General features: G+C 48.0%; 1 long non-coding RNA gene across 3 annotated transcripts; it reads left to right on the top strand.

Annotated features, from left to right (window-relative positions):
- The first annotated feature begins 7,521 nt into the window (after positions 1-7,521).
- On the top strand, positions 7,522-17,919 carry LOC111097288. 3 transcript variants are annotated; one of them, XR_005364181.1, is made up of 5 exons: positions 7,522-7,755; positions 12,805-12,970; positions 13,565-14,935; positions 15,365-15,836; positions 16,905-17,919. It is a non-coding gene; the product is annotated as an uncharacterized LOC111097288 (long non-coding RNA). The 3 variants fall into 3 exon arrangements; XR_005364180.1 differs by lacking the exon at positions 15,365-15,836; XR_005364182.1 differs by lacking the exon at positions 15,365-15,836 and having other exon boundaries at positions 13,565-14,042.
- The last annotated feature ends 5,103 nt before the right edge of the window (positions 17,920-23,022 follow it).

Genomic DNA, 23,022 nt, shown 5'->3' on the forward strand with positions numbered 1-23,022 from the left:
CCCCCCCCGGGGGCCCTTCTACATCATTTCATCTCTCCTCCCTCTGAATGTGGGCTGCGGGCAGGGCCGCCTCCCCCAGGGCCGCTCTGCCCATCGCATCGCCCTGCTGCCATTTTATCGGCCTTCTTCTTCTCCTGCCTGGATCCTTCTTCTCTGATTATACCAAACAGGAAGGACTTGTGGGTACTCGAGTCAAAATTCTCATGGCTATGGGAGGTAAACTCAAGGAACTGTTGTAACCTTGGATCAGCTAAGATGTTCCAATGGCACATTCCAACTTAAGCCGGAGGGGAGCTGGGTCACGGAGGAGTCCAAAGGCAGAACAGGCCCCAGCTTGCAGTTCCCGGGGCTCGGTCTTCCTCCCGTTGTGGCCTTTTGTGGCCCACTGGCTCTCCTCGTGCTTGCAAGATGGCTGCAGGAATCCGGGGGTCACATCCAGATGCAGGAAAACAAACTGGCTCTGGCCTGTGTCTCTAGGAGTTAGGGAACAGGTGCACCTGCAGCCCCCCTCCCCCACCTCCCTTCAGGTCCCAGTTGGCCAGAACATGCCATGTGTTCACGCCTCAACGGATCTTCAGCAAGGCCAGCCATGGCTGGCTGGGATTCAGGCAGTGTCCCCTGAACACAGGAGCAGAGAACTGGGCCCCATCGGGAGTCTGTGAGGAAGGGATGGGGGGCATGGTTACGGGCAGACGCCAGGACCACTGTGTCACCTGGTGGGGACTTGGGAGCCCCTGAAGCATGCTGCAAACACCACCCTGCACACCTCCCAGGCAGCGGTTGTTGCCCAGGCTCGACGTTGGGCCTCTGATGCTTCCGGGAAGCATCTCCTGCTGGCTGGGGCTGTGGGCTGCTCTGATGCCATCTCCAGATAGGCGCCCACTTGTGTTTATACCACCCGTCACCACATCTGCCTCCCCGGGGCACCCTCGAGTCCATCTGTGATCCAAAGAGTCCTCTCAGAACCCGCTTCAAATTGACGCGCGGGGACGCCTGGGTGGCTCAGCAGGTTGGGCGCCTGCCTTCGGCCCAGAGCGTGACCCCGGGGTCCCGGGATCGAGTCCCACGTCGGGCTCCCTGCGTGGAGCCTGCTTCTCCCTCCGCCTGTGTCTCTGCCTCTCTCCGTGTCTCTCATGAATAAATCAATAAAATTCTTTTTTTTTTTTTAAACTGACGCCCGGGTGTCCCATCAGATACCAGTATGCTCCGGCGCAGGTCGATCCAAGCGCCCTGGGACATAAACGTGCCTGCAGATTCAGAACCCATTCCTAGAAGCTTCCTGGAGCCCCCGGGGTCGATGGCAAGGGCAGGACACACGACCACGAGGGAACACCCCACCCTGCACGCCGAACCCCAGAGCGGCCCTGGGCGGAAGAAAACGGCCTTGGTACCATGAGGGCCGCTAACGCGCGCGGGCACTGAGGGAAGGACGCTCCCCTGCCCACGGAGTGGGACTTCCGGAAGGCAGGCCGCGGCCAGGGAGCTCGCGGCCTCATCCCCTTCTCGCGTTAACAAGCTCCCCTTTGACAGACTCCGAGGCTCCTCGCCCCCGAGGCCCGACGGCCGCCCACTGCGACGCGCGGCGCAGGCAACACCCGACCGCGCGGCCTCCCGGCTCCTTGGCGCCCGCCCCGTCCCGACGCGGGAAGCCCCGGATGTCCGGTCGCGCTTCCCCAGTGATTGACAAGCGCATTTGTCCAATGACAAGGGCGGACGGGATCGCCCCGCCCACACCTCGCCGCGGGGGCTGCCGGGTACCCCCGCCCCGCCCCCGCCCCCGCAGGCCGCCCGCAGCTCGCGTCGGGATGTCGGGGTCTGCACCCCGGAGCTCGCGCCTGGCGAGCTGCACTGTCCAGGGCCAGGAGCCCCGCGCAGCCCCGGAGGAGTGCACCCGGCTCGACCCCCGCGTAGGGCCGCTGCCCCCAGGAGCCCACCGACCGTCTCCAGCACTCCCGGGCCCGCCCTCCAGTCCTGCAGCTGAGTCCCACACGTACACACCTTGTTCTTCACATTCCCGGTTACACCCGGGCCCAAGGCGAAATCCAGCTGAGCCCTCCGATTGCACGGCTGCCCGCGCCCGTGTTCCCCCCCCCGAGGGTGCCCTTGGTGTCACGCTGACCTTCAAGGTGGTGCAAGGTGAAATGAGACGCCTTCCCCACCTTCCCCACCTGTGCTTCCCCTTCGTTATGCCCCAGGCAGCTCAGCCGGATTTCCTAAAGCACCGCTGAGTAAGTGCAATCAAGGAGGACTCACACTTGATTGAGTTCCACACCCTAGCAGCCCCCCAACACACACACACACACCCCAGCCTGGAACCTTGGGGCCTGCCCGAGGCCTGGTCCTCTACATATGAGAGAGGGCCATGCCTCCGACCAGGCGGGTCGTTAGGGGTTACTAAGCTGTCAAGCCTGCACTCAGGGTTTGTTTTTTTTTTTTTTTTTTTTTTTTGCAAATCTCATCTTTCTCACTTCTGTAATGACTTTAATTACTTTTTGCTGAGCTCTCCAAAAGGAGACAGGTTGTATTGACAGGCTGTCAGTCCTTTAGCTCCTTCAAAGGGTTCTCGGATTCACGTCAAGCTCTGTTGGGTGGTGTCTTTGCTTATCTCGTAATCAGCTTCAGTGACACTGCCAGTTAATTTTCGGGACAGGAGGCAGCTGGCAAGGGGAATAAAATTAAGGAAATTGTTCTCAGAAGAAAAAGTGCGCCTAAAGTAATGGCAGCAAGAAGGCGAAGCTCTTAAGATTCCAATCAGAATATTGAGTAGTGTGAATTGGCACATTTATACTTTCAGACGTTTATTGAGCCCATCTTCATGCAAAGCACTGTGCTAGGTGATGTAATGCTAGCCAAGCTTGAGTTGCTTTCTACTTTCAAGGCGGGGTGAGAGGAAAGTTCACTACTTTTTGGAGCATATGCTAAGTGCACGGTGCTGTGTGAAGTCTTCACAACAAATCTATGAAGGACACAGTAAAATTCTTTTATGGAAGAAGGAAACAGGACCTAAAAAATATTAAAGATGCAGCACCTGGGTGGCTCAGTCAGTTAAGCTTGTGACTCTTGGTTTCCGCCCAGGTCATGATCTCAGGGTCTGGAGATGAAGCCCGGCATGGGGACTCCACCCTCAGCAGGAAGTCGGCTTGGACTAAAGAACTCAGTAATTTTACTCCTAGGTATAAACCCAAGTGAAATCAAAATGTATGTCCACACTCACCAAAAAAAAACAAACAAACAAACCCCAAATGGTAATTATGAGAGGTGATGGAAGTGTTAGCTCACACCAGGGTAGAAATCATTCTGCAGTATATGTGTATTACATCAATGCATTATGCATAAACTTCCACAATGTTGTATGTCAATTATATCTCAATAAAGCTGGGGAAAAAAAACTATGTCCACAGAAAAACTTTCACAGGAACGTTCATAGCAGCATTATTCGTAACAGCTAAAAGGTGAAAACAATCCAAATGTCCATCACCTGGTGAATGGATAAACAAAATGTGGTCAATCCATATAATGCATATTATTCAGCCATAAAAAGGAACAAAGCAGTCACATGCTATAGCATGGCTAAACCTTGAAAATATGCTAAAAAAAGAAAATATTATGCTAAGTGAAAAATCCAGACGCAAAAGACCACATGTTGCTATCATTCAATTTATATGAAATGTCCTGAATAGGCAAATTTATAGACACAGAAAGTAGATTAGTGGTTCCCTAGAGCTGAGGGTGGGGTAGAAAGAAAGAGCAGTCACCACTAATGGGCACAGGGTATTTTGGAGCAGTGATGAAAACATTATAAAATTCACTGTGGTCATGTTTGCACAACTCTGTGAATAAACTAAAAGCCGTTGAATTGTTTGCTTTCAATAGATGAATTGGATGGTATATGAATTAGCACTAATAAACTAATGTTTATTGTATGCTTGTGCCTGGCTCTGTGATGAGAATGTTAAGTTCTGTGCAGTTTTGTCCTAATGAGAAAGTGGTATGTGGTAGGCTGGGTCCCCAGGACTCTGAAGGGGAGATCCCTGTGATCCCTGTACCAGAAGTTCAGGAGGGAGTGCTCTTGCCTCAACACCTGCCAGAGGAAGAGAGCCCAAGCCGACCCTGGAAGGAATTTTGAAGACTGGATGGCCATTCAGAGCTGACCTCATGGAGTGTCATGACCAGGCCCTAATGCTGCTATGTCCATCAGTCCTTGGATGCTGGTTGCAACAAGAAGGGGCCTGCTGTCTCCAGTGAAGTGCTCCCACACAGGGGCTGACGGGGGGGGGGGGGGGGGGGGGGGGGGGGGGGGGGGGGGGGGGGGGGGGGGGGGGGGGGGGGGGGATCCTCCCTTCCTGCTGGGGAGTCTGGGCGGCACATCAATGCATGCATAATGCACCATGATTATGATTTGCCTTTAACAGAAAAAGAAAATTGAGGCATAGAGAGGCTAAGTGATGAGCTCAACTAGTGCAGGTGAATGAACCATAGGAGACAGACATTGAAATCTCCTCCCACTGGCTGCAGAGCTGGGTGCCTGTAGCTGAACTGCCTCTGCCCTGAGAAGCCTTGGGTGGCTGGGATGAAGAAAGAACCACACAGTGCAGGGTACTGTACTGCAGAGAACTGCTCTGTCCAGCGGTGCCGCACAACCTGGCATGGTCACTGGAGCATGGACCCCTCTGGAGCCAACCAGGTGACCCATTTGAGAACCTCCTCTATACCCTACAGTCTTTTGGAGCAGCCCAAAAAGATATACAATAGAGCCACCTAGTGCTTCTGACTCCCCCTGCAATGGCCCTGGCAACCCTGCAGCCCTTAAGGTAAATGTGGAGGAGGACTCTCACGGGGGCAGTGAGCACACCAATATAGATATCAGACACTAAAGATGGGGTCAAACAGAGGAAATCATTTCTATAAATGCTGGAATTACTGTTTTTCACTTACACACTGTATGGGTCAGAGTTCATGCTGGTAATAGAAACTAGCTCTGGCAAATTTAAGAGGAAGGGGAATATGCTAAAAGGAAATTGGGAGCTCAAGTCCCACAAGGGCTAGAGGACCTGAACTGGGCCTGGGGCACAGTGATGCTTCCGGTACCCAAACTTTACAGTTAGCCTAACTCTTGGGCCAAGACCTCCTGGCTGGCTGCCCCAGGACCTCTGTTGTCTTCAGACACCTCTTCAAGCACCTTCCACGTTCTCTTTTCTCTTTGGGCTCAGCCCTCAGGGCAACTTGGAAATGCAAGGTAAATGGAAGTCTTAGGTAACTGCCCTGGTCTGCTATCCTTGCAGCCTGCCCTACAAGGTTGCCTACAGAGCAACCAGCCAACAGCACTCTTTCACCAGCTCTTTCTCTTGCCCTGTGTCAGTGTCTCATTCTATTTCCTCATGCCTGCTTCCTAGGGACACTTCCCAAATAAACCGCCTGCACCCAAGTCTCTCCTCAGGCTCTGCTTTCTGGGGAGCACAAACTGAGACACACACCCGGATACTAAAGGTACATAAACAGGGGCTGGACATAACCCCATTCTTGATAAGGTAGTGCTTCTCAGAGGAAGGGAGAGGATTGGAATTAGGAAGGTGAACAAAGAGAATTTCTACTTAAACTGTAAGGTTTGTACCTATAAAATACATGGAAGCGGCTCAGAAGAGTCTCCCCAAAGTGTTCCACTTTGGCATGTGGAATATTTTGAGCTAAAGGCAGTCAATCAAGACCTGCAAACTCAAGAGAAACTTTTTTTATTTATTTTTTTTTAATTTTTATTTATTTTTTATTTACGATAGTCACAGAGAGAGAGAGAGAGAGAGGCAGAGACACAGGCAGAGGGAGAAGCAGGCTCCATGCACCGGGAGCCCGACGTGGGATTCGATCCCGGGTCTCCAGGATCGCGCCCTGGGCCACAGGCAGGCGCCAAACCGCTGCGCCACCCAGGGATCCCGAGAAACTTTTTTTTTAAAAAAAGATTTTATTTATTTATTTGACTGAGAGAGCACAAGTAGGCAGTGCGGCAGGCAGAGAGAGGGGGAAGAGGGCTCCCCCATGGAGCAGAGAGCTGGATGTGAGATTTGATCCCAGGACCCTGAGATCATGACCTGAGCCTGACTGAGCCACCTAGGCATCCCAAGAAACCTTTGATCGTATCTTTACTACCTAGAAGAATTTAAACCAGAGATCTATCTCAGCATGAGAGTTTTTACAAAAATAAGTTTGATCTGAGTGACCCATCTATATGGCAGGGCAAGTATGTAATTACCAATTACCTGCTCTTCTTATTTCCTGTGAATCATCCTCCCCATCCTCCTTGAAGCCCAGGCTTTCATCCCATTCCATAGCTCAGGATTGCACGTGTACCTCATTTTATGCTTCTGTCTTTGAAACTCTCATGTATGTGGGATTCTCATACATATGAAATTAAATTTGATTTCCTCCTTTAAAAAAAAAAACTTACTTAAATTTAATTAATTAATATATAATGTATTATTGGTTTCAGAAGTAGAGTTCAGTGATTCATTAGTCTTTTATAATACCAGTGCTCATTAAATCATGTTCACCACTCAGTTATCCCATCCCCCCACCTCCCTCCCCTCCAGCGACCCTCAGTTTGTTTCCTACACTTAAGAGTCTTTTATGGGGATCCCTGGGTGGCTCAGCAGTTTGGCACCTGTCTTCAGCCCAGGGCGTGATCCTGGAGTCCCGGGATTGAGTCCCACATCGGGCTCCCTGCATGGAGCCTGCTTCTCCCTCTGGCTGTGTCTCTGCCTCTCTCTGTGTATCTCTGATGAATAAATAAATAAAATCTTTAAAAAAAGAGTCTTTTATAGTTTGTCTCCCTCTCTGATTTCGTCTTGCTTTATTTTCTCCTCTAATTTTCTCCTATTAACCTGTGTCATGTCAATTTCATCCTAGACCAACCAGAAGAACCTATAAAGGGTAAAGGAAAAGTTTTCTTCCCCAATAATATGTAGCTGAAGCAAAAAATGACAAAATAGGAACATTTTAATTTAAAAAAATTTTTAAGAGATACATAAAAAGATTTTATGTATTGGGGCACTGGGATGGCTCAGTGGTTGAGCATCTGCCTTTGGCTCAGGTCATGATCCCAGAGTTCTAGGCACAGGGAGCCTGCTTCCCCCTCTGCCTATGTCTTTGCCTCTCTCTGTGTGTCTCTCATGAATAAGTAAAGAAAATCCTTTTAAAAATTAAGATTTTATGTATTTATTTGAGAAAGAACAGAGCCAGAGAGAGCATGAGTGGAGGGGAAAGGCAGAGGGAGAAGCAGACTCCCTACTGAGCAGGGAGCTCAGATGCAGGCCTTGATCCCTGCCTTGATCCGGATCTTGATCCCAGGATCCTGAAATCCTGACCTGAGCTGAAGGAAGATGCTTAACTGTCTAAGCCATCCAGGTGACTCATATAGGGACTTTTTAAAATGCTGGGTGTTACCACCTTATTCTCATTAAGATAGCTATTATACAAAAACAAACAAACAAACAGGAAACAACTCCTATTATGCAGCAGGTTTATTGGGAGCACTTAGGAACACCACTGCTTAAAGAAGAAGCAAAGGAAGCAGAAACTGGCAGGAAGAGAAGCTGAGCTTCCACATCGTTGCAGGGAGGCCTCAGCCCATCCCATAGGAAGTTCCAAAGCTGGACTGGCCTTCAGAGTGGTCCGGAGTGCAGGAGAAAGAACCAGCTCTTTGAAATTCCTCTTGGACCAGTCACTGAATACAAGTTGCTCCTGGGGAAGTAGCTGTAACCTTTGGTAAGGTAGTCCCTTTGGTGGGAGGAAATGTCCAGAAAATGATTTAGCAGCTAAACCCACAGCAGCTGTGGGGGGGAATGGCCCAGTCCTGAAAGGGAATCTGAGGAGCACCACAGCAATGCACTACGCTCTTACCAGGTTTCACAGGGTGCAGTTTGGGGGAGGCCTAGCTGGGCTCTACACCTGCCTGGTTCCCCAGGGCAAAACATGTCTAGAACAAATGCATCTTCCTGTGGCTTTTTGTCTGTCTCTTATGATCTGTCTTTCTTCCCTTATCAAAGATTCCCACTCAGGAGGGGGAGTGGGGAGAAAGGATAGTGAGAAGAAGAAAAACCCATCCTGCTACAGGCAAATAGTAAAAATCCATTCTATGGCAAAAAGATGATCAAAATTGAAGAATCCAGTTTCACTGTGCAAACATGAGTAGAATTTAAATGCTTCTACTTATGTCCAAACGATTACTTGAGACTTGAGTATAACACTTAAAGCTTCTGTCCGGGTGCATGTGATTTTTCACATGTTCTTTGTATCATACTTGTTAGCAAGAAGTTAATCTGCTTCTAACGTTGTTCAAGATTTCTTCTGCTTTTTTTTGTTTCATCTTGGTTTCTGAAAAAGTGGATAGCAAAAGATTATATAGTCTAGGGAGGAGCAAACTGTGTAGCTTAAGAGAAGAATATCCTGAGGGTCTACTTCTTAAGAACAACTTATGAACCTCAGTCCCAACTTTGAATTGAGACTTCACCATTTTCACTTTTCCAGAGTTTTCGTTGGTGAATTACTTAGATAAGGATGCCACAGGCATGTCAACCTCACTACTCAATGGGGGCACAGGTGGCAAAGTTAGTCTGTGTATTATAAAAATTATATAATTTTCTTTAGGGATGCGTGGGTGGCTCAGTGGTCCCACTTCATGGCCCCACGGGGAGCCTGCCTCTCCCCCTGCCTATGTCTATACCTCTCTGTGTATCTCTCATGAATGAATGAATGAATGAATGAATGAATGAATCTTTTAAAAATAATAATAATTTTCTTTAAACAATTGAGTTTTTCATTCTACTTTTGTGTTTAACTAGTTTCTTTGTAGAAAATTCAGGCACATGATCAAGTGAGACCAGGGATGTGAATTGAAGGAGAGACAGGTAGATGACATCATGAGTTGAATGGCTTCAAATTAATTTTATATGACTGCAATCTGGATTTGAAGTCCAGTCAAATTAGATTTCTTTCCAATCAGCAGGGAAGTGCAGGCCACTCACCAGCAGGATCAAAATAGACACCAGACCACCAGGCGAGGACCAGAGAGAGACTCTGAACTGTGTTTCCTAAAGCCTTGACTGGTCGGAGAAAAGGGATAGTCATCTGAAGTAATGGAATCTAAATTGCAGTCTTTGGGCATAATTGATTTAAAGATTTTTATACGGAAAATTTCAAATATGCACAAACGTAGAGGAAATCAGGAAATAAAACCCTATGTGCCCCTCACTCAGCTTCAACGATTACCCACCCACCCTTTGCCAATCTTATTTCATCTCCACCCCTCACCCCTGGCCAGCCTTCTAAAGACAAGCGCAGACACTGTGTCGTTTCTTGCATAAATACATTAATATGCATCTTTAATAAAAACTATGAAAAAACCATCTTTATGTGCCATTGTCACCCTTAATAAAGTTAATAATTCCTTAATATTATCTAATCTCTGATTACCTGGTTTGTTCAAATCAGAATGGAAACAAGTGCCACACATTGCAATTTTATTTATGTACTTATTTTTATGGCATTGATTTGATAGAGAAACCAGGGTTTCAGGCTCTGTCATCTGCTGGCTCAGGCCCCCTTCACTCCCACCTCAGGGTTTTAAAGCTCATGGATGAGCACTAAAATGTCGGGTTGCCAGTTCTCCTGTTCTGCCAGCACTTACTAACTTGAGGTCTATAAAGAACTTCCCGTTATTGGTTTTAGGGTTTCCTTAAAACACAGTTTGGATAGGAAAGGGAATCTTTCATGTTGACTCCTGAGACCTTGATTTTTCCTTGTTTTTTTTTTTTTTTTTTTTTTTTTTTTTTTTTTAATCATGTTAGATTGGGCAGCCCAGGTGGCTCAGCGTCCCAGGATCGAGTCCCACGTTGAGCTCCCTGCATGGAGCCTGCTTCTCCCTCTGCCTGTGTCTCTGCCTATCTCTCTCTCTCTTTCTCTCCGTGTCTCTTATGAATAAATAATTTTTTTAAAAAAATCATGTTAGATGTACGGGATAGTTACCAGACTTGTGCAAACAGCTCTCACAGACCGTTCCTCCAGGTTTCCCAATTGCTAGCACATGATCACATTTACCCAATCGTTTCCTCTTTCAAAATGTTTTAACCATGTGAGAGTGAATTGCCACACGATGCTCCTCTTCCCCCAAACACCAGAGTGTCTGTTCCCTAAGAACAAGGATGTATCCTTGCATGGCCATGAACAATGATCAATATCAGAAAATCAGCAGATACAGGTCTATTGTTTATGACTTATTCATACTTTGCCAGTTGTCCCAACAAAGTGTTTTATTAAAAAAAAAAAAAAAATCCTATTCCAGGATCCAACCCAGGATTAAGCATTGCATTTGGTTCTCTTGCCTCCCCTGAGCTGGAATGGCTCCCCAGTGTCTTTGTTGGTGGTAGCACTTGACATTCTGAAGAGTACAGGCCAGTTCTTTAGGAGATTCTGTGATTCATCTTTGATAGCTTCCTTGCTTTTTGCCATAACAAGATGTTCCAAATCCATCTATACATTTCCTGGTCTGGAGCCTCATTGGTTTCTTTCAATGGAAAATGGGATTTAGAGATAAGGACTGAACCCCAGTGACAGCTGGTGGTGGAGGTCAGATCGCAGCTGGGGCTGTGGGCGGGCAGGCAGGTGGGCAGCACCCTGGGCCCAAGGCTGGCTGTCCAGCCGTCCCCCCACCCCCGACCGGGGACCCCAAATCTGGGGGGATAGTGGTTTCAGGCTGGCTTTCATGAACCAGTTTTTCTGACTCAGAGAATCAGGAGGACATGTGGCCCTCGTCCATTGGAGTGGCTTTGGGTGTAATTCCTGAATTGTTTACCTACTCATTTTTTATGACATCCTTTCTTATCTTCTGGTTTGGAAGACTCACTTGATTTTTATTATCTAACATTATTGACTTACTGTAGTCATTAGAAATGCAAACACAGAAGCCTGGGCACCAGGAGGCCGTCAAGGAAGTGTCCGACTACTGGATGAACAAAAGGGAGCTGAGCAAAACTGAACTCTGGTTATAATCAAACAATAAACACACAATGTCACTGAGGACCTGCTTTGTCCTGGTCATGCAGCCTGCAGCCTGTCTGCTTATCCCCGGAAGCAGTTGTCCTTGGCACGGTCCTTCCCTCTATGGTCAGGAGGCTCATGACTCACAGAGAATAACTACTTTACTATCCGCAATCCTCCCTCTTGTTCCTGTGAATTCCCTAAGAGAGCAAACTCCTTAAGTGCTATGCAAACCCTTGTCTTGGATTCCTCAGAAGCTGCTGTCCCCAGGGTCACGGAGATCAGGATGTCTGGAGTAAAAGGCCTCCCCTCCGGGTTCTAGGGAACCTGCACATTTGGTTTCTCAGTTTTCCAAATGAAAGGGTAGCAGGAAGCGTTCTAGGCTGAGAAAAGGGCCTCAAGACAGAATTGCTAGTATCAGAGGGAAGATCACCAGAGGATGGGGAGACTCTGGTCCTGACAACCATCTAAGTGCGGTTTCATGGAGTCTCAGCTGGCCGGGGAAGCAATGGGAAGCAATTCTCTCATCTGCACCTGCAGCTCAGGCTTCCGGAGGCAGCTCCCTCTCTGTGCCTCAGCAGGCCCAGAGAAGGCCCAGGCACCGAGGCTGGAACTCAGGCCGGCTCTGCTGCAAGCTCCACTCGCTTATCTGGCTCAGAGCTTGGTCGCCTCTCCCCAGTCCATACTGGGTCCACACTGGGCTGCTGGGAGGATGAGAAGACCCACAGTGGGGGCGGCTCCTCTTTTTGTTTTGGCAATGCTTGGCCTCCAAGCTCCTCCCCTGGTGTGGAGAACAAGAAGCAGAAGTGGAAATAGTTGGGGTGGGAGGGAGGGGGAGAGATATTTTCATTGAGCTGGCTGTGTGCACCGCGCCCCCCAGGCTTGGCTTAGTTCTATCTACTACTACTGGTGGTGGCATAGAGCGGTCTCCGCATAGATGGCAGGGTTCCCCGTCCCCTCCATCACTGAGGCGCCCTCAGAAGGGACAGCTTAGTCTTCTCTGACCCCACAGCAGCCCACGTCCTCATTGCTAGAGCCCACTATTTGGCCTGGAGGCCACCTGGACAGCCCATGGGTTCCACCCTTTCTCTGACCTCTGGCCGTCTTCTTATAGAAACTCAGGAGGGGCACCTGGGTGTCTCAGGGCTTGAGCCTCTGCCTTTGGCTCTGACAGGTCATGATCCCGGGGTCCTGGGATCGAGATCTGCATGGGGCTCCCTGCAGGGAGCCTGCTTCTCCCTCTGCCTGTGTCTCTGCCTCTCTCTCTCTCTCTCTTTCTGTGTCTCATGAATAAATAAATAAAATATTTTTAAAAATTAATCTTTTTAAAGATTTTTATTTATTTATTCATGAGAGAGAGAGAGAGAGAGAGAGAAAGAGAGAGAGAGAAACAGGTTCCATGCAGGGAGCCTGATGTGGGACTCGATCCCTGGACTCCAGGGTCACACCCTGGGCTGAAGACGGCTAAACTGCTGAGCCACCCGGGCTGCCCTAAAAAATTAATCTTTTTTTTTAATTGTATTTATTTATGATAGTCACAGAGAGAGAGAGAGAGAGAGGCAGAGACACAGGCAGAGGGAGAAGCAGGCTCCATGCACCGGGAGCCCCACGTGGGATTCGATCCCGGGTCTCCAGGATTGCACCCTGGGCCAAAGGCAGGCGCCAAACCGCTGCGCCACCCAGGGATCCCAAAAAATTAGTCTTTATGCCAAAGTGGTCCACCTTGGGGCAGCCTGCCCTAGGCCCCTACATAACTAATGTGAAATTCCCATTTTGCAGGAAGTTTTGGACGTGCAACATCAGAACAGGCCCAGAGATCTTTAGTTCAATCTCTTCCCAAGCACTTTTCCTGGACAAGGCTGAGGACTTCTTTGATCACACCTACTCCTGACATCTGAGCGGGAAAACAAGTGTCTTATATTGTTTTGTGCCAGTCCCAAGCCAGGTGAGCTTCCCTCAGACATCTCCCCCTTCCAAACCAGTGTTACAAGTAGACGGGCCCTGGTGGTTCTTACTATGATTACAAGGTGCCCTTTAGGAACAACCTTCAGGAAATTTTGAAAAATAGAGGTTGATGAGTTAACAGTACCTGGAAATTATACCACACACCTGGTGGCACACAGCGAGGTCGCAGGGAGAGAGAGCATGGGTGCGAGCCGTCCTGGGGTTCTTCTTTGATTAGAGTGGAGAGTGGGGACCTGGGGCTTGGGGGGCTTAGGCCTTATTAGTATTTAAAACATAACAGCAGGAATTTAAAGTGTGGGAAGAGAACAGGCAAGCAGCCCAAATGGTCAGTTATTGGAATCGATCGCCATCCTCAGCGCAGGGGAGACAGCTGGCTCTTTATCAAGGGGTGTCGCTGGCAATGTGTTATTTGAGATAGCTTCCTTAGAAGTGGATGCCTCTTTGAAGTGGATGCCTTGGCAAATAGAGCTTAAATAAAGCACTTGGATTACAAAAAAGAGAGAGGGAAAAAAAGCCTGCCGGGGCTTACACTACATATGTTATCTTCTATTTGTTTTGTTTTGTTTTGATTCAGCTCATTTGCCACACATTTACTAAATGCCAACTACGCAATAGCAATTGCACCAGGAGAAGCACATGCAAACGCGTTGGTCCTGGGATCGAGTCCTGAATGGGGCTCCCCGCATGGAGCCTGCTTCTCCCTCTGCCTGTGTCTCTGCCTCTCTCTGCGTGTCTCTCATGAGTGGAATAAAATAAAATCCTAAAAAAAACAAAAAACAAAACAAAAAAACAAGAAAACAACCCAAGAACCAATTGTTTCTGGACGCTTTGGAGGCTCTATCTGACGCAAGAGTTTCATCTAGTATGTGGATGATGACATAGGGCGAGACACTGACCGTCAGACACAGCAGAGCTCCATGAACAACGCGTCCATGAGGATGAGCCCTATTTGGTTTCTCCTGCCTGCAGTGGTTTCTGAACTTGTCTGCTGGGGTACGTTCTGGGGAATGAACAGAGCTGATATGGAACATTCCCCTTCTGCGCTTAAACTGGTGAGCCACTGAATGTCACCGGCACTTGCAGGGCTTGTTGGGAGCTTCGAGAACATCTAGCCAACTAGCTCATGGAACAGATGATGACCCCAAGGCTTAACAAGGCCCTGGGCCACACTGCATAGTGGGGCAGGTGCCTTGATCCTGGCTGCTTCCGAGCTGAGGGACCTCGGGCAAGTTACTGAGTGCTTCACTTTATCTGTAAAATGGGGATTGTAACTGCCAACTTTATTGGATTGTTATGAGGAATAAGATAATATTCTCAATTGCTTAGAACTGTTTGTGCCTTTGTGAACTGTTATTATAACTATTAATGTGTGATTGCTCAAGGTTTTACAGCTAAATAGAGGCTGGGCATATCAAGAGAGACAGGGAAGGCATGAAACACATTCCACGTTGCTGCCAGGAGGATCCTGCTTGCGTGGAACTCACCAACGCCCAGTTATGGCAGAGAGCTGTTGAAAAACAGCTGTCCAGCCCCGAGAAGGGAGAGGAATGCCCCAGGATTAAAGGCCTTGCATTCCCAAAGTTACCCAACATCCTTCTCATTCTCTGATTCAGCAAACTGTTGCCTTTATTGGTGGCAGCTGTGCAATTAGGTGACAAAGGTCTCCATGGCAAAGCATCCGGGTACCACATGAAATTAAACACACATTTTCTGTGCCAGCCAAGACCTTGCAAAAATATAAAAACAAAACAAATTTTCCAGCAGATGTAGAGAACAGATCCAATTAGCTTCTTGTTTCTGAACAGCCAGCTGTCCAGAAATAGGGTGAGTGTTCCAAAGCAGACAAACCAACCACCACCCCCAACAACAAATAGCCAAGAAGCAGTAAGAGCAACGAGAAACCCAGGTGGCGCAAGAAGTCAGATGAGGACGTGGATCTCGACAGGTAAAAATCAGCTCCCAGCCTGCAAGGCAGACAGGCAACTTGCACAGTGAGTCAATGTGCGATTCTATTCATGATTCTATGCCACAGGCATAATAGAAACGATGTAATCACTTTGCTTCTTTTCAGAGACCTGTGTGCTTAGATGTAAAACTCTACTGACAGGCAGTTACATAAGGGATGATGGGAAAGGATCCAGGTGGAAAACCTGAAAAAAACTCTTGTTTTGGTCTGATTTGGGTAATGCCCTCTCTCTTGGCTTGCTTTCTCAGGAGCTGGGCACCTTCACAGCCTTGCCCTACGTCGCAGACTGTTACTTGCACCTTAGGTGACTTCGCTATGCCATTGCCTTCCTTAGCATTTCTTTACTCTCCTCCTAAACAGCTCCCCGGAATTTGTTTCCCAAAGCTCTACTTTACTTCCACCTTGTAGGGAGAAATTTGAAACATCCAAGAGACACTGTCCTAGAGAAAAGACCAGAGAAGTGGAAGGACAACGGGTATATTCCATAATGACGCCCGTTATACAGGAATTCAGGCCTCCTTCAGAACAACACAAAGAAACACCTCTGCTAAATGCCTCGAGTGCTGTGGTCAGCAGACCTGCTTGGCTACTTGGCACAAGCCATCAGAGGAAATCAGTGCCACTCTCAACCTTCTGGGGCTTCCAAAGTCCCCTCCGTGCTTAGAGACAACAGGCCAACCCTGGGGCCCAGGTCTCTCTATTCAGCATCCAGACTGAGCCTTCAGGACGCTGTCCAGCTCCTCCCCGGCCTCCTCCTCGGCCTTCCCATCAAGCTCAGAATAGACGGAAACTCCTCTCCGAGGCTTGCAAGGCCCACATGCTCTGCTTTTCCCGGGGAAGGGCAGATACAAGCAGAAAGATAAGATGCTTAATTCCCCTGGTGAGAATAAGGGTAGCGATTTCTCTCCTCCTCCCCTTTTCTTAGAGCAGTTGCTTTAGAAAACTTGTAAGTTCTTCCTCTGTCCATTTGAAGTGTGTGTGTCTCTTGTGTGTGTGTGTGTGTGTGTGTGTGTGTGTGTGAGTCTCTTTAAAGCTAAAGAACCTCTTGCCAGACCCAGGAATGTCTTTCTCAAAGACTCCCTGGAAGCATCTCTTTGAGACGTGTGGCACCCCCGTCGTCGCCCAGTTTCTGCAGGAGGCCAGGAGCCTCATTTATTTTGCTTTGTTTAAAGCCACTTAGCGAACTCACAAGGTTCCCCCCAACCACCAAGGGAAGTCAGGAGGAACTCCGTGTGACAAATGTGCTGTCTGGCCCTCTTACTAGAGGACTAGCCATAATTTATCTTGTGAACCTGTTTGTAAGGACCTGTACCCGCTTGGCTGGATCAAAAGGCAAGGTTTCTTTCTGTCTTTGTGATCTCTTAGTAGATGGCCTACGAGGCCCACTGAATTCTGACTTAAGGTTATTCCACAGCTTAAGTGTTTTCTTTCTTATCCACCTTTGTGGAGAGGGCTTGAGGTCGGGAGATTTGTGGGGTTTTGTTTTTAATTCATGAGAGAGGCAGAGACACAGGCAGAGGGAGAAGCAGGCTCCCTGCAGGGAGCCCGATGCAGGACTCCATCCTAGGACCCCAGGATCATGACCTGAGCCAAAGGCAGACACTCAACCACTGAACTACCCAGGCGCCCCTGGAGATTTGATTTTCATTTTGTTTTTCCAACATCGCTGCCCCTCCACCCTATGTCCTCCGTTGGCTCAGCTCCAGCCACACAGGCTTTTGTCTTTGTCTGAAAAAGTGCCAAACATCTCCTGACCCTGGCCCTGTGCTCCTGTTCCTGTGGGTCAGCCTGGTGTCTGCCCACACCTGTCCAGTGGCTTGCCTCCTTCCTTCACCGGCTCACTCCCCAGACAGCCTGGCCCTGACCATGGCTCTCAAGCCCCTCATTTCCCTTCCCAGAACCGATCACTGTCTGTTTAATTGATTCTCATCCGTCTCTGCCCTGGCAGGTAGCCTCCGTGAGGCCAGGACTCCATCTGTGTGTCTGCAGCACCGATAGGGCCTGGTGTTGGGGAAGTATCATCAAAACTCAATCTCCTGCTGACCCAGAAAACCTCTCCACCAAGTTGCCTTCTACACAGCAATGATTACCGCTGCAGGTGGCTTCCAGGACGATTTGGCCATTCATTCTCAGCTCTTCCTGTCTAGGTGCTGATGGCCCTCAGGGCTGGATCTGGGCAGGGTAGAGTTTTCCTCTTAAACCGTGTCCTCAGCCTTCTTGCTGCTGCCTTTTATGCGTCCACAGCCAGCATTATTCTGTGCGCCTCACTGGCCGTGTTGGGTGCACTGCCCGGGGAACCTTTCTGTACTCCTGCTGGTCAGCAACCCCCCTCCGCCCCGAGCCTGCAGTGACCCTGTATGTCTTCCATCATGCAGTCACCCAGGAGCCCAGAATACAGTCATCTATCAATAAGTGTGAAATGAACAAATTCACCAGGAAAAACTTTTATCTCGTGTCATGTTTCTTTTCGATAGCACTTGTCACCATGACACTGGTCTACGGTGATACAACCACCTTTCCACTGGCTGAATTTCTCCACAAGGAGAGGACATGGGAAGGGTAGATGCTTTCCCATGTGCTGAGAAGGGTAGGCTACGATCTTAGAAAATGAGGTAGGATTCTTCTCTGATATTAGAGTCTTAAGAGAACAGGAAATACTGTTGTTGCATCCAGAGATTGAAGCGATGTCGTCAAGGAAGTCCATCAGGGTCCGCCTGGCCTTTCTAGCCGCCTCCACAAACACCGACGCAGCCCAGAGGGCTCTTCACAGGCTGCCCGATCCGGATTCAGTGTTCCAAGACAAGCACACCTCTGACCATGACCACCCGAGAGATAGGACATTCTGTATGGAAGAGAGGCTATCTAGCATAATATTCGCTTGCCTAGGGCACCCTTAATCATCGACTCCCTCATCAGACAACAAAGACTCATGAATTAAAAATCTATTTTTTTTAACCAAATGACATTATTTTTGCCTTTCTGTCTCTGTGAGAAACTTCTAAGAAATGAATATGGCAGTTGAGCCTGTTATAAAGGCAAATACTATAGCTTTGTGAACCAGGGCATTCTAGCTGAGAAAGAAAGAAAAGAAAAGGAAAGAAAGAAAGAGAGAAAGATAGGAAGAGAGGAAGAAAGGAAGGAAGGAAGGAAGGAAGGAAGGAAGGAAGGAAGGAAGGAAGGAAGGAAGGAAGAAAGGAAGAAAGGAAGAAGAAAGAAAAGGGAAGGGAAGGGAAGGATGCAAAGGAGTGTAGAATAATGTCATGTTAAGACTCAGACAAGAGGAGCCCCTGGCCTGGACCCCACATTTTAGAAGCCCTCATGTCATATACATACAAGCACAGACTTGTCAAAGAGCAGGGTACCCTTATGTCACTTGAAGCTGGTGCTCAATGTTGGGACATCATGACCCCAAACTGTCAACATATGCTTTTACGACTTAACATTCATTGCTCAGGCCCCAGACAAAGGCTTTTTCACATCCTTTGCCCTAAATTTTCAAAGTCAAAGGCAACAGTGTCCTGGTGCCATGAAGGGTTCCTGGGTTCTTCAGAGATAAGCACATTTTGGGTAAACAATTAAAAGGGATGGTAGTTCCATGATCCTAGTAGAGACAAGCAAAATAGCAGATGAGCCGGAAGAGAAAACTGGGGAAAGAGACAGCTAAGAAGAGTCACGGGATCCCACTCATTCCTGGGGGTCCAGAAAGCATGCATGCCCACGCAGGAGCAGTCAGAGCAGGAGAGAATTTTCCACACCACAAAGATCCTTCAGCGAAGGGCAGGAGCCTGACTGGCTCAAGGGACTGAAACACATCTGACTAGACACTGGCTGAACAATAAGCCACTCGGACCCAAGAATTCAGACTTAAAAATAAAATCACACTGGCTGTGAGCATGATCTGGTTGCAAAGCAACAAGTGACAAGTCAGAGGCTGCAGGGGTGGCAAGTTTATTATTCTACCCTTCTAGGTTCTTTGGCTGGTTTAATAATTAAATTGACAAGAGACAGATTAACAGGAGGAGAGAGGTTAAATAACATGCCTCCCTCCTGTATACATAGGAAAGACCCAGGAAAACAGTAGCTCCCCTAAATGGCCAAAACCATCACTTTAAATACTGTCAAGTTCTTTCTAGCTGGCCTAAGAATCAAGATGACGTCAGACAGATTCACAGAAGAAAATCCGATTTAATAGCATCTGTGCAGGGAACCCACACAGACATAGAAATTCCAAAAACAGTCAGGTGCATCGAGGTCTCTATGTCATCCTGAACTAAGGATGGAGGCAGTAAGGGCCTGGGACTCCAAAAGGGAAGGAATACACTTCACAGGAAGATGAAAACCAGGAAAAGTTTGCTGGGCTGCTGGGAAACAATGGGACAGAGAGGACTTGGCTCCAGCAGGCCCTGCTAGCTTCCTTCGTGCCTCCCTATTCATATCCAAAAGAGGTTATCCACGGTGACAGCTCTGTTCCTGGAGCAGGTCCTCTGCCTAAGTTCTTTTTAGGCAGTTGGAAGGAGGAGAGTAAAAAGCTTTTCCTGAATCTGATTGCCTTTTGTTTGTTTTTTGTTTTGTTTTTTTGCCTTTTTTTTTTTTTTTTTTCAAGTAGGCTACATGTTGACCATGGAGCTCAAGGCAGGGCTTGAACTCACAACGCTGAGATCAAGACTTGAGCTGACATCAAGAGTTGGACATGCAACTGGTGGAGCCACATAGGTCTCCATTTTTTATTGTTTTTAATTCAGAATAGTCTTCATGCCCAAGTAGCCTGTCTTGGGATCCCTGGCCCTACGCTAGCTAAAGAGGAAGGGCATTGCTGTGCTCCGTTGTGGGAGGTGATCAGGAAAAGCACCAGAACAAGGATGAGATTGTCCTGCAGATTTAAGTCCATGCCATCTTCCTTGACAAGAGTATCTAGAGCATTCAGTATCCTCCTCTTCCTGGTACAGGGAGGGAGACACCCCTGCAAATGGAGATTTCCCTTATAACGGGAATGTGTCTTACAAAAGGGAAACTTATACTTGGTCTTCAGAGCTTCTTTCTCTAGCGCTTGCAGTTTCTTAAAAATAACCAGCTTAAAATAATCAATGGGGCCAGCCCGGGGGGCTCAGCGGTTTAGCGCCGCCTTCAACCCAAGGCGTGATCCTGGAGACTCCGGATCGAGTCCCATGTCGGGCTCCCTGCATGGAGCCTGCTTCTCCCTCTGCCTGTGTCTCTGCCTCTCTCTCTTTCTCTCTTTCTCTCTGTGTCTCTCATGAACAAATGAAAATCTTAAAAAATAATAATAATCAATGTGCCAAAGAGGCATATTTTGGGGTGGTATATTTTGCTCCCCTTTAATGGAATAAGTTTTTTTGTTTGTTTGTTTTGACTGTAATGAAAATGTTTTAAAATCAGATCACTGGGACACCTGGGGGCTCAGCGGTTGAGCGTCTGCCTTTGGCCCAGGTTGTGATTCTGGGGTCCCAGGATCAAGTCCCACATCGGGCTCCCTGCAGGGAGCTTGCTTCTCCCTCTGCTTATGTCTCTTCCTCTCCCTGTCTCTCTCTGTGTCTCATGAATAAATAAATAAAATATTTTTTAAAATAGAATAAAATCAGATCACTAAGGGGGGCCTGACTGGCTCAATCAGTGGAGTGTGTGACTTGATCTTGGGGTTGTGAGTTCGAGCCCCACATTGGGTGTATTTTTAAAAATAAAAATAAAATAAAATATTTTTAAAAATTTTTAAAAAGGGGATGCCTGGGTGGCTCAGCAGTTAAGCATCTGCCTTCAGCTCAGGGTGTGATCCTGGAGTCCCAGGATCGAGTCCCACATTGGGCTCCCTGCATGGAGCCTGCTTCTCCCTCTGTCTGTGTCTCTGCCTCTCTCTCTCTCTCTCTCTTTCTGTGTGTGTCTCTCATGAATAAATAAATACAATATTTTTTAAAAATTAAAAAATAAAACTAAAAAATAAAATTAGATGATTGTGATGGTTGCACCATTCTGTAAATAGGCTCAAATCCATTGAATTGTACACTTAAATGGATGAACTAAACAGTATAATATAAATTATATCTCAATCAGGCTGTTTTTAAAAAAGTTAGGGGTGGGCCTGGTACAGAAAGTAGAGAAGGCAGGACCTATAACAGGGTATTGAATGCTGCTACCCACCATCCCTAACAAGCTGACCTCTTTCCATTTAATCCAGTATTCCCCTAAATCACCCAGAGTCTCTTCCAGTGGAGGGGATCCAACGGCTGGCAGTTTTCAACAATTGCAATCCTGAAATGATTCCAAGGTACACTCACTCTATAATTTTTTTAAAAGATTTTATTTATGTGACACAGAAAGAGAGGGGTGGGGCACAAGCAAGGGGAGGGCAAAGGGAAAGGGAACCTGCTGCAGGGCTCGATCCCAGGACCTGGGGATCATGACCTAAGCCAAAGGCAGACACTTCACAGACTGAGCCACCCAGGTACCCCAAGATATACTCACTCTAGAAACACACTGTTGTGTGTCAGTGGAAAAGGGTGCATGTCTAGGAGACATGCCTCCAGCTTAGCTGATTCTAACCTTCCATGGTCTTTGAACTATTTTACAATTCTGTAAATTGTAACTGAGTTGATAGCCAGCAGAGCCTGTCCTGTCTGTCCTCACTGGAAAAACCAGTTTTGCCCCTGCGTGCAATTCATTGTTAGCCGATTTTACTCTATATTAATCTGTGCCTCTTCACTTTCTCTTTTGAATCAATGATTACATCTGCCCAGTTCTCTCATGAGTAGAATAAAACCTTTAACACATATTCAAGTTTCATATCCATATGACAGTCGCAACCTTACCTTTGACCAAAAAGTATCTTTTAACAACTTTATCTGCATAGAAGGTCTCATGCAGGGATCCCTGGGTGGCGCAGCGGTTTAGCGCCTGCCTTTGGCCCAGGGCGTGATCCTGGAGACCCAGGATCGAATCCCACGTCGGGCTCCCGGTGCATGGAGCCTGCTTCTCCCTCTGCCTGTGTCTCTGCCTCTCTCTCTCTCTCTCCCCCCCCCCTCTCTCTCTCTGTGACTATCATAAATAAAAAAAATTTAAAAAAAAAAAAAAAAAAGAAGGTCTCATGCAGCCTGCTGGCTAAAGTATAAAGACAAAATCAAAAGCTTTAAAAAGAAGAGGAAAGGGACACCTGGGTGGCTCAATGGTTGAGCCTTCAGCTCAGGTCGTGATCCCAGGGTCCAGGATGGAGTCCCGCATCGGGCTCCCCTTATGGAGTGTGCCTCTCCTTCTGCTAATGTCTCTACCTCTCTCTGTGTCTCTCATGAATAAATAAATAAAATAAAAGTAAAAACAAAAAGGAGAGGAAAGTCGAGCTTACTGAACATGAAACAATGGTGATGGTTGGAAACGCATTTGGAAAGTCTGTTTCCAGTAGAACAGGTGTTTCTCTGGATCTCGCACAGTACACAGGCCAGTGCTGCAGCAGCATTGGCTGGAAGCTATAAACCAGGAAGCTAGAACTCTGGATTATCCACCCCCCACCCCCTCTGTGGGCTTTCCATACTCCAAGTTCAACCCACCCTGGAGGTGGTGAGTGGCACAGACTGTGTTCTGCAGCCCAGCTCACACCCAGGAGCCCACCTAGATCTCCATGCACTGTGGTAGTCAGAACACTGAGAACCTTTCCCCAAAGCGGGGGGCGAGATGAAAGAGACACTCCTTGCAGGTGAACCCGTGCTGAGGGTAAGAAAATGCACCTCCCCTCCCCACCGCCTACCGCCACCCCATGTGCGTCATTTGCCTAGCATTGCAAACAGGCACCGGGGTGTAGGGTAATTGTTCATGGCAGGCGCACAGGGGAACTCAGGTTGGTTATGGGTCAGTTAAGGCAGAGGGTTATGACCTGGGTCTACTCAGAAAATATTTATAGAGTCATTGTATGAGAGCTTATAGGTTAGGTGTGTTCAGAGAGAGAGAGATAAAGAGAGAGGAATTAAATCGGTACTGAGAGGGACTTTTCTCCTTGCTCCCAGCCCATCCCCTGAAATAGTGCCACCAGTTCAGTGTATGGTACGGGGCAAAGGAAGGCCGTGAGG

Source organism: Canis lupus, chromosome 9, assembly GCF_011100685.1.
Source record: "Canis lupus familiaris isolate Mischka breed German Shepherd chromosome 9, alternate assembly UU_Cfam_GSD_1.0, whole genome shotgun sequence".
NCBI lineage: Eukaryota > Metazoa > Chordata > Mammalia > Carnivora > Canidae > Canis > Canis lupus.